The sequence below is a fragment of the Theobroma cacao genome, chromosome 7 (assembly GCF_000208745.1).
Source record: "Theobroma cacao cultivar B97-61/B2 chromosome 7, Criollo_cocoa_genome_V2, whole genome shotgun sequence".
Classification (NCBI taxonomy): Eukaryota; Viridiplantae; Streptophyta; class Magnoliopsida; order Malvales; family Malvaceae; genus Theobroma; species Theobroma cacao.
In genome coordinates, this window is record NC_030856.1 from 19,351,605 (window position 1) to 19,362,406 (window position 10,802).

Consider the following 10,802-nt stretch of genomic DNA (forward strand, 5'->3'; position numbering starts at 1 on the left):
CTTAACTAAATCACTTAATTCAATTAAATCAACCAAAAATCAAGCTCAAAACTCATCCCTGGAGGTTTGGCCAGCATGGGTGTCCATACCCACTTTCTGATTTTGCATGGAAATGAGAAAAAAATGCATGGGTAGTGAAAAAAACAAGGAAAATCAATGAAATTTGCCTTTTTAATGCTTGATTTTTTTATTTCTCTTGATTTTCCCCAAAATTTTTTCAGCTAGGGTTCTTATTTCTTTTCCCTCCCTTTTTCTCTCCTGTTTTGGACAGCTGAAGAAGATGAGAAATCTGGAATTTTTTACCTTTTTAAAGGCTAAAATAATATAATATTATTTTATTTATTTTTTTTGTTTTATTAATTCCTTAAATTCTAGCCATTTATTTGTTTCCAAATTTTCACCATACACTTGTCCCATATATCCATAGCTTAGATAAATTCTCAGACTTATCCAAAGTCTTGGTGGATTAATTTTTAAAATTTACACTTTTACCCCCGTAAAAGTCAAAAATTACATTTTTACCCCAAAAACTGAAAATTGCCCATAGACATATTTTCATCCCTTATACTCATAACATTCTCCAATTTGTCAAATTTGATCTAAATTCTCTCAAAATCTCAAAATTTATCCGTGGGTGGAAAAATTACGATTTTGCTCCTACACTCCAGAAATCACCGGAATTAAACTTTTTCATTGTCAAACTCTCAAATTATACCCCAATACTCAAATCATACTCCAATAAGTTAAATGGGGCCAAAAAAATCTTTCCTCAAAATTCTCATTTTGTCCCCAAGTGGCAAATGACCATTTTGCCCCTAGAATACTTAAAGTCCGGATTAACTCCATATCGGACCTCAAACTCTGAATCCTCATTTTAAATCAACCCGTGGGTTTTAGTTTTCTCAAATTCATCCTCGATTCTCTATTTAAACTAGTTCAAGACTTATTTAACTAAACCGTACCATTATGGGCAATATCGCCTTTTAACGATTCCTCGAACTTCCTAAACATGCAAACATTCTATTGAACATGTAAATGACGTCGTAATTATTTTATAGTATAGGGTTTGACAAAAATTGTGTCTACATCATTATGCAATTCATGATTCTCATAATTCAATGCTCAAAGATCAAGAGTAGCTATAGACATCCCTTTTATTCGAAATTATTTATTGTAAAATTTTTATTAATTCGCATTAGTTCATTATTGATTAGTCCAATTTTTAGCTTGTTCAGATTATTTTTATTTGAGCTTTAATTACATTGAATTAAACTCAACAAGTAAACTAAGTTTAGGGTTAGTGTCCAAAATACAAACTTAGGGTCCAAAGTGCAAACTTAGGGTTCAAATTGATATGAATCAATATATATGTATATACCCAAAAATAACAAAAACTAAAAAATCAGTAAATAAAAATATAAAAAAATATAAAAAATCAAAAGGGAACATTTCATCTTGCATTAACAGATTTGATTCCACAAAATCAAGATAATAAAAGCAAATAAAAAATCAAGAAGAATCAAGGAAAACGAAAGAAATAAAAAATTAAACGCCTAATATCTAAAAAAGTCTTTAAACTATTCAGAAAAATTCAAATAGGCATTTATACTTTTATTGTGTTCAAACAAACCCTTATATTTTTATTTTGAGTCGAATAAGCTCTCATAACTAATAGTTGAATTAGTCAAAATGTCGCTTGTCATTTTATGTTATATGGCACTAACATGGCACTAGCGTGGTATATTGACATGTCATAATACAAGATGATTTGGTATATTAATGTGATATGTTGACATGGTCATCTCACATTTTTCATGCTCTATATCAGCACCACATGGATATAAAATGATAGTGTATGTTTTGATTATTGGCAATTAGTCAACCATTATTTATAAAAGATTATTTGACATAAAATAAAAGTACAAATGTTTGATTAAACAAAATAAAACAATAAGGGCTTATTTAAATTTGTTTTAAAAGTTTGCGCATTTTTTTTACCATTATGACAAAGTAAAAAAGGGGAAGAGATGAAGTCCAAAAATTCCTGATTATTTCTTGTGGTGCAACATATACCACGTTTTTTTACCATTATCAGGTATATTTCCTGATAATTTGTTATCACTGAAGTCCAAAAATTCCAACATAAAACAATTCCCTAAAGATGAAGGAAATGGTCTTGAGAAGCTATTGCCGCGTAAACTGAGCATTCGAAGCATTCTAAGAGATCCAATCGATCTTGGAATTGAGCCTGACAAATTGTTCTCAGCCAAATTCAAAGCTTTAAGTGAGAGCCGCCATCTTGCCAAGCAATCGGGAATTACTCCAGAAAATAAGTTATTTGAGAGATCAAGCAACTTCAATAATTTAGCAGGAATGTTGCAAATTGATTTGATTGAACCAGAAAATTTATTTTTGGAAAGGTTCAAGGTAGACTACCAATTTGTCATTTGTGGCAATGGGCCTGTTAAATTATTGGAGCTACTACATTTTCTGCTTACCTACTACATTTTTAGCAAGTTTTGAGATTTTCGATGAAAAATGACGAAAATGCCCTTGTGAGCCAGAAAACAATATGCTATGTTCTGATTTGGAAATGACTCGTAATCCTTCGAATTATGATTTTTGATGACTATTGTTCACCAGGAAGTGCGAAAGCTGATACGAGAGCCTTGCGAGGTTTCGATCGGCATTTGGGGTGAAGAATGTCTGTCAAGACTTCGCGACGGTTGTCACAGGCTCGATGAGAGTTCTGGGTCGTGACAAGAATAGTTAATTGGATAATTAGGTATCCATGAAGAAGATTTTAATAATTTTTTATCTAATTGGGNAGAAAATAATTTATTTTATTGAATATTTTTATTATATTCAAAAGGTCAAATTTTCACTTCAAATGAATGTTTAGATACTTAATTTTTTTTAAATCACTAAATACATATATTTTCTGCTTACCTACTATATTTTTAGCAAGTTTTTAGATTTTCGACGAAAAATGACGAAAATGCCCTTGTGAGCCAGAAAACAATATGCTATGTTCTAATTTGGAAATGACTCGTAATCCCTTGAATTTTGATTTTTGATAACTATTGCTCACCAGGAAGTGCGAAAGCTGATACGAGAGCCTTGCGGGGTTTTGATCGGCATTCGGGGTAAAGAATGTTTGGTGAGACTTCGCGACGGTTGTCACAGGCTCGATGAGAGTTCTGGGTCGTGACAAGAATAGTTAATTGGATAATTAGGTATCCATGAAGAAGATTTTAATAATTTTTTATCTAATTGGATATTTAAACGGGTTAGGGTAATTATAGGGTAGTAAAAATGTATTAGAGTTAGGTTTAGGATAATAATTTTTAAAATTATTTAGGTAGGCAATAGGGTTAGGGTATTTGATTTTTAATAGAGTTAGGGTTTGGGTATCTAGAAATTAATGGGTACCCTATCCCGTTGACATCCCTAATTAAATCCAGATTCGATATTATCTATATTTGTCTTTTGCCAAAAAAAAATTAAGTGATAAAGTCTTGAAATAGGTGTACTATTTGCTTTTTAGATGATCTTTTGAAAATTGTCTTTACCATGGAAACTATTTTGAAGTTTATATTGACATTTTCCAACATAGTTTCGTAAGGTATATAAAGTCTTGGCTAAAAGTGTTGGGAATCTTTAAAACTCGTAAGAGTTAATTTTAAGTGATCTTCCAAAAATTCTTCAATGAGAGACAATATCTTGGAGTTTGCAAACAAAATTTCCAAAATATTTCTTTACAGAAATAGAGACTTCACTATATAGTTGAGAGTCTTAAAAGTTACGTACACTTGTTTGAAAGAAGGGAAACATTTCTTTTTAATTTATGTTTGTTCACAAAAATAGTGTCTACATCATTATGCAATTCATGATTCTCATAATACAATGCGCAATGATCAGGAGTAGCTATAGACATCCCTTTTATTCGAAACTATTTATTGTAAATCTTTTATTAATTCGCATTAGTTCATTATTGATTAGTTCAATTTTTAGCTTTTTCAGATTTTTTTATTTGATCTTTAATTACGTTGAATTGAGCTCAACAAGCATATTAAGTTTAGGGCTAGTGTCCAAAATACAAACTTAGGGTCCAAAGTGCAAACTTAGAGTTCAAATTGAAATGAATCAATATATATGTACATACCCAAAAATAACAAAAACTAAAAAAATCAGTAAATAAAAATATAAAAAATATAAAAAATCAAAAGGGAACATTTCATCTTGCATTAACAGATTTGATTCCACAAAATAAAGATAATAAAAGCAAAGAAAAAAACAAGGAAAAATCAAGGAAAAGGAAAGAAATAAAAAATAAAAGGCCTAATATCTAAAAAAGCCTTTAAACTATTCAAAAAAAAATCAAATAGGCCTTTATACTTTTATTGCGTTCAAACAAGCCTTTATACTTTTATTTTAAGTCAAATAATCCCTCATAACTAATAGTTGAATTAGTCAAAATGTCACTTGTCATTTTATGTTATATGGCACTGACATGACACTAATGTGGTATATTGACATGTCATAATACATGATAATTTGGTATATTAATGTGACATGATGACATGGTCATATTGCATTTTTCACCCTCTAAGTTAACGTCACATAAATATAAAATGATAGTGAATATTTTGATTATTGACAATTAGTCAACTATTATTCATAAGGGCTTATTTGACTTAAAACAAAAATACAGAAGTTTAATTGAACAAAATAAAAAAATAAGGGCTTATTTAAATTTTCATGAAAATTTTATAGATTTTTTTTTACATTATGGCAAAATAGAAAAGGGAAGAGATCCAAATTATGCATTAACAACTCACCTACAATATTATGAAAATTAGTGATGTAAAAACTCTACCCTTTTCGAAAAAGAAACCTCTCTTCCTCTATTGCTAATAAAAAAATTTTATATTTTGAAAAATATGGTTCCAACTGGATTTTATAGTAGTTTCTCACCACGCGTTTTTAGAGATCAAAATCCTTGTTAAATGTCAACAATCAAATCCTATTTTTAAATCTAATGGTTTATTTCTTTTTTCCAAATTAAGCTTTGGATTGGTATGGATGGAAGTTTGAGTATTCTGACATATGTTTGCTAAAAGCAATATTAAATTTAAAAGGTGTTTTCCTTGGTATTTTGAAATAGCTCTTATAACTTTAAAATTAAAGCTTTTGTTAGTGTGTAAAAAGGGTGTACAAACCCTTATCAATGTGCCAACAGATCCTTTGAGCAATTAAGATACTAATTTTTGAATAAGTTGATACATTAAGGCATTTAATTTGGAAAAATATGAAAACTAATTATGCTTGATTTATTAGTACTTATTATTATATTATTTACTATTGCTTGCTGATGTAGCCACACAATTTGTCAACCAGTTTTCTTATGCATGAGCAACTTTTGTTATGATTTAAGAGCCTTCTCTCATAACTATTTAAATATTGATTAATTTCTTGCAGGTTTAGTCACCCACCTAAAACAAAATTCTAAAAGATAGATCTCTCAAGTGTTCGCAGTACTCCCTTATTAGAATAACTAGAATATTACCCGTGTGCAACATACGGACCTCTTTATACTCCTCTCTTTTGCTTCAACGTCTTTTCTCTTTTCACTCTATTTGCCCTTCACGTGGTTCACTCTGACGCCTTTGCACCCCTCTCTTTCTCTCTCTTTGCTTCAACATCTTTTCTCTTTCACTGTCTCTGCCTTCCACACAGTTAACTCTGGAACCCTCAGGCTTTTTTTTATGTATGTTATAAAAGTCACAACTTTCCACATAGCAGCTTAGGGGAACAAAAACGTGGCCAAATATAGAGCCAAGTTTAAATCTTCAAATTATTTCTTTCTTGCTGACCATCGGTTTAGTCAACTGGCCCATCCAAGAAAGGAAAACAGTTTACACCGGAAGACACTAACACTAAACAGAAACACATGCAGCAGCATCAAGTCTATACTACTCATAAAGCATACAAACACCAAAGTGGTGAACACCAACCATCCTAATAATCTGATCTTGATAACTAGAACAGAAACCAAACTGAAAATCACCGGCAGCAATGAAAGCATATCCAGAAAACTCCATCAGCAGACCCCCGGATCTCAACATTCACAAACCAGAAAAGCATAAGAATAAGCCAATCTGATCATTGATTTCGCTGCTCGTAGTGTATGCACGAAGGAAACCAATTTAAGCAACCAATTTAAGGAAGCGAGTGAGGGTAGCAGCTTTATCAAAGTCTCCTTCTTCCCGGGCTCCTAAGATATTGAACATAAGAATAAGCCGAATCCGATTGCAAGCTGTTTGCTTCATAATCACTTGAGTTTCCTCTCTGAGTTGATCGCATTGGCGTTTAACATCTCCAAACCTGTCTCCTAAATTTCGTTGCTCCTCTCTTATGCATCTTTGATCTTCCCTTATCTTATCCATTTCCGATTTTATTCGTTGGGCCCTCACTTTCAAACTCTTCATTTTTGGTTTGAAAGTCTTCTTCCTCATGCTCATCGCCATTTTATCAGCTTAAATTTGAAGCTCAAAGAAAACTAAAGCTGAATGAGTTGGAGATTTAATCTTCGATTGTGTTGAATGAAAAGCCATAAAGACTGGAATATAAATATACATCTAACAAGTTACTGTTAGCGAACCGCGTCTGGTGTTCGGAGGAAAAACAATAGAATAAGGAAGATGAAGAGAAACCGGAGTGAAAGGAGGAAGAAACAGCAGTTACATAATGAGGCCAGCAATCGAACGATTTTCAAGTGTTAATATATTCCCAAGTGTAAGCGTCGCTCGGTTTCTCAAGTGTTATCGAGCGATTCCTTTTGTTATGACTGAATGAAACACAAGACTATCGGTTTGGCTGACATCCACTTAATATATTCTCGTGGTCCCACACTGTTACTGCAAAAGTATTTTATTACGTCACATACTTTTTCTTTGTGTATTATTTATATTATTTTATTCCTGATAGTAGTGTTATGTAATATGTATTAGGAGTAAGAAACAAGAATGAGGTCACCGCAAAGGTACTCCGTTAAATACTTCAAAAAAAGGGATAAACAAAGGTCTTTTAAATTAATTAAACTTCACCATCAGCTTTTTTCAATCATTTGCATGGTATATACAAAGACCTTCACAGCGAATGAGATTACACAAATTAAAATTGTTCATATAGAGATTATTGAAAGTTAAAGAGGGTGCAAAATTACACATAATATGTCTCCCCATTCACATAATTGTTCATAATATGTCTTATCGAGCGATTGCTTTTGTTTTGAGAGAATGAAACACAGATTATTAGTCTGTTTTTATTATAGTGTTTCTACTATAGTCTTGTGTGACTGGAAGTGACAGATTATTGGTGTGGTTGTTACATCGATTTAATATTCTCGTGGTCACAGCGTTATGATTTGCTTCTCATATTTTCTAGGAACTTCATTTTCTTGGCTTTTGTGGCTGAATATGTCGTTCAATTCACGTCACACTTAAACTTCAAATACAAAGGTCAGTAAAGTCTATTAGCAATTCACGCCAAAGACAAGTTCTAGAAACCAATAGAAACAAGGCACATAAACGACAGAATTAGAGATGAATGGATTTCGTTTAATTCCAACAAATCCCTCCGTCAGATTAATTAGTTTTCAATCTTCACCATGCAAGCATCTTCTAGAACTTGTAGAACACATCACTCTTTAATGGCTTTGTAAAGATATCTGCAAGTTAGTCTTTAAACTAGCAAACTCCACCTCAATCTCATGGTCTTTTACCAAATCCCGACAGTAGTGATGTTTGATATTGATAGGTTTGTTGTGAGCATGGAACACCAGATTCTTTGTCAATGCCACATGTTCTCTGCTTCAGCTCCTAAGTTAATCTCTGCACAAAAGGATGAATCCCTGATAATTAGGATAGTGATGAACTTGTTAGGGAGTTAAACAAGAAAAGGTGTTTTTCAGCAAAGAAAGACACAGTTGCTCTGAAAACAAATTCATGACCTGAAATTAAAAAGGTATGCTTTACTTTAATTTGAAAATATATTATTCCCCCTGAAGTCTGGAATTCCCCATGGTTAGCCATTTTTGTGTTGCATCCCTCTTAAATGCTTTTGAGGGATAAAGTTGTCCGGTTTGAACATACTAACTATTTATGCACTTGATGTGGTGTCTATGATGAGGATTGTCGATTTGTCGTCATGTTCTACTTTCCTGCAATTCTTCATCAATTATGTGGTGTTGTGTTCTCAAGTGACGGGGATTTAAACTCTGTAGAAAATTTTATCAAGTCTTGTGATGGTGTCTTGAAAAAGAAATGGTTGGCAGTGTGTGGTGCTAGTTTATAGTACTTATGGATTGCAAGGAATGAGTTAGTTTCCAATGGGAAAAGGTTGGATAAAGAAGAAACAATCTTCTTCATCTCTAAGCAAAAGGTGGGATCAAATGAGATCTATATTTAGCATCTAAGTTGTTTAGCTAAGCAAAAGGGGTAGACCCCCTTCATACACAACCTGCTTACGATAATCAAGAAAGGAAAAAAACATGGTTGCATTTTGGATCAAACTACATAAGAACTAACTCCTCTCCTTATTCTATTAAATCAAATGCCATAACATATGAGTCTAAAAGTTCAACCAGTCGATGTGAAAGAAAAATAGCCATCAATAATTTTTTTTTTTTGTAGTGATTAGTTACCTAGGTGAATCTATCTTTCCTAAGAAGGTCTTATGCTTGACTTAAGTTCATTAAAAAAGATACATTTCAATCTACAAAATAGACTAAGCTTGGGGATACGGTTACATGTAAGGAAGGTAATTAGCAGTCCCATAACACTCATCCTAAAAATGGTTATTTATTTCTAACTTAGGAGTTTTCAAGAAATTATCACCATAACTTTATCAAATTCCATCATTTGAGAATTGTTATTTATTTGCATTTTTGTGCTTATTTATTTATTTTGTTTTATTATTTTTGTTATTTTTATTATTATTATTTATGCAAATCCTTTTTGTCAAAAAATTTTCCAAATTCTCCAACACTTACGACAAAATTATAAAAATTACAATAAAGAAAAATGAAGTAAAGAAAAGTAAATAGATAAATAAAGAAAATAAAAAGGAAAAAACTAGAGAGTTAAAAATTTGTTTTTACATCGAACTATGTGTATGAAAAAAAACAAACAATAACATAAAAAACATATTCTAGTGAGTCTTAAAACCCAAGGAAGTAGCTCATTTTTTTTATGTTGCAAATTTTCTCAGGAGCCAACTACCCTGTGGTAGTTTTATCAATAAAAAAATTAAACATACAAAAAAAAAAAAGACATAAACCTTATTTCTGAATTTACATGTTTACAAAATGCAATTGAAAAAGGTCTACTCAAGGCAATGCTATTTTGAAGTTAGTATATAATGCCTCACTTGGCTTCTTTTATTTATTTCTCTGCTTCCTTTTCTCTCTCTAGTAATACCCCTCTCTCTATTTTGCCTTAAACCAGTCAACGAACCACCATCGTCGTTCCCATCGCTACCAACCATTATTCACTCAAGTCAGATGTAGACACCCCATTTCGTACGAGTGTTTTGCCAATCGTTGAGAAAATTAAAAAACCAAAGTGTTAAAAAGGGCCCTTATCGTAATCCAATCAGTTCATTCTAATCTTATCGTAATCTAATCGGATAAGGAAAAAAAAGAAAAAAACAACTTAAATCCAACCAAAATTCAAGAAAAAAAATTAAAATTAAACACAACAATAATGGGTATAAAAAACCCATTCATCAACAACCAAAAGACATTTATCAACACAAAATGAACAATAAGAAAAATTAAAAGAAAATCAACAAAGAAAAATAAAAGGGGCATTCAGGTTTCTTGGTGAGGGATGTTTGGTTTTCTCTAGATTTAAGGATATTTAGGTGGTTTTAGGAAAAACGGTTTTGATGAAATGGACAAACGACTAGAAAGGAGTGAGAAGGTGAAATTTGGACAAATCTAGCATCGACGAGTGACAGCTGGCACGACAATAATCTGATGACCGAAATCTAGACAGATAGTGGAAGTAAGTTCTACAAAGAGAAGCTCTAGTATAGAGAAAGGAAGGGAATAAGAGAAATAAGGAAAAGGGAGTTAAGGGGCATTTTATACAAGATCTAAAACGACATCATTCAAGCCTCAAACAATGTCATTCCGCACTTAAAGACAAAGGAAGCATGTGGCCTAGATGCAACCAACCTGTGCCACAACCCGCATTTAGATAAGTTTAAGCATTAATGTTTAAGCATTAATGATATTCTTAAATAATATTCTTAGGGTCAGAAAATTATTAAAAAATAGAATAATGTAAAAATAAGGATAACAAAATATATATAAAAATGATAAAAGTATAAACATTTTAGAAAAAGTTTAGTTATACGAAGAACGTAAGCTTAGGAGAATATTTACTACAAATATAAATAACTCTTAAAATATATATATATATATACATAAAACAAAAAAAAAATAAAATAAAATAAATAATAATAAATAATAAAATAAAAATATAATGACATTAACTATAAGTATAATATACCGATGATGGGATGATCGGTCGGGAAGCTAGAAATCGCAATCCCGGGCTCATGTTTTCTAAGTTCGGAATCCGAATCAAGGCTCTACCAGTACGATGGGAGGGCCTCGATTTCAAAATCTCAAAATTTTTTAATAAATAAAGAATTTGATTATACAAAGTTATTCAATAAAAATAATAAATAAATAACCATAGATAAAAAAAGAATAAAATATAAATAAAAAT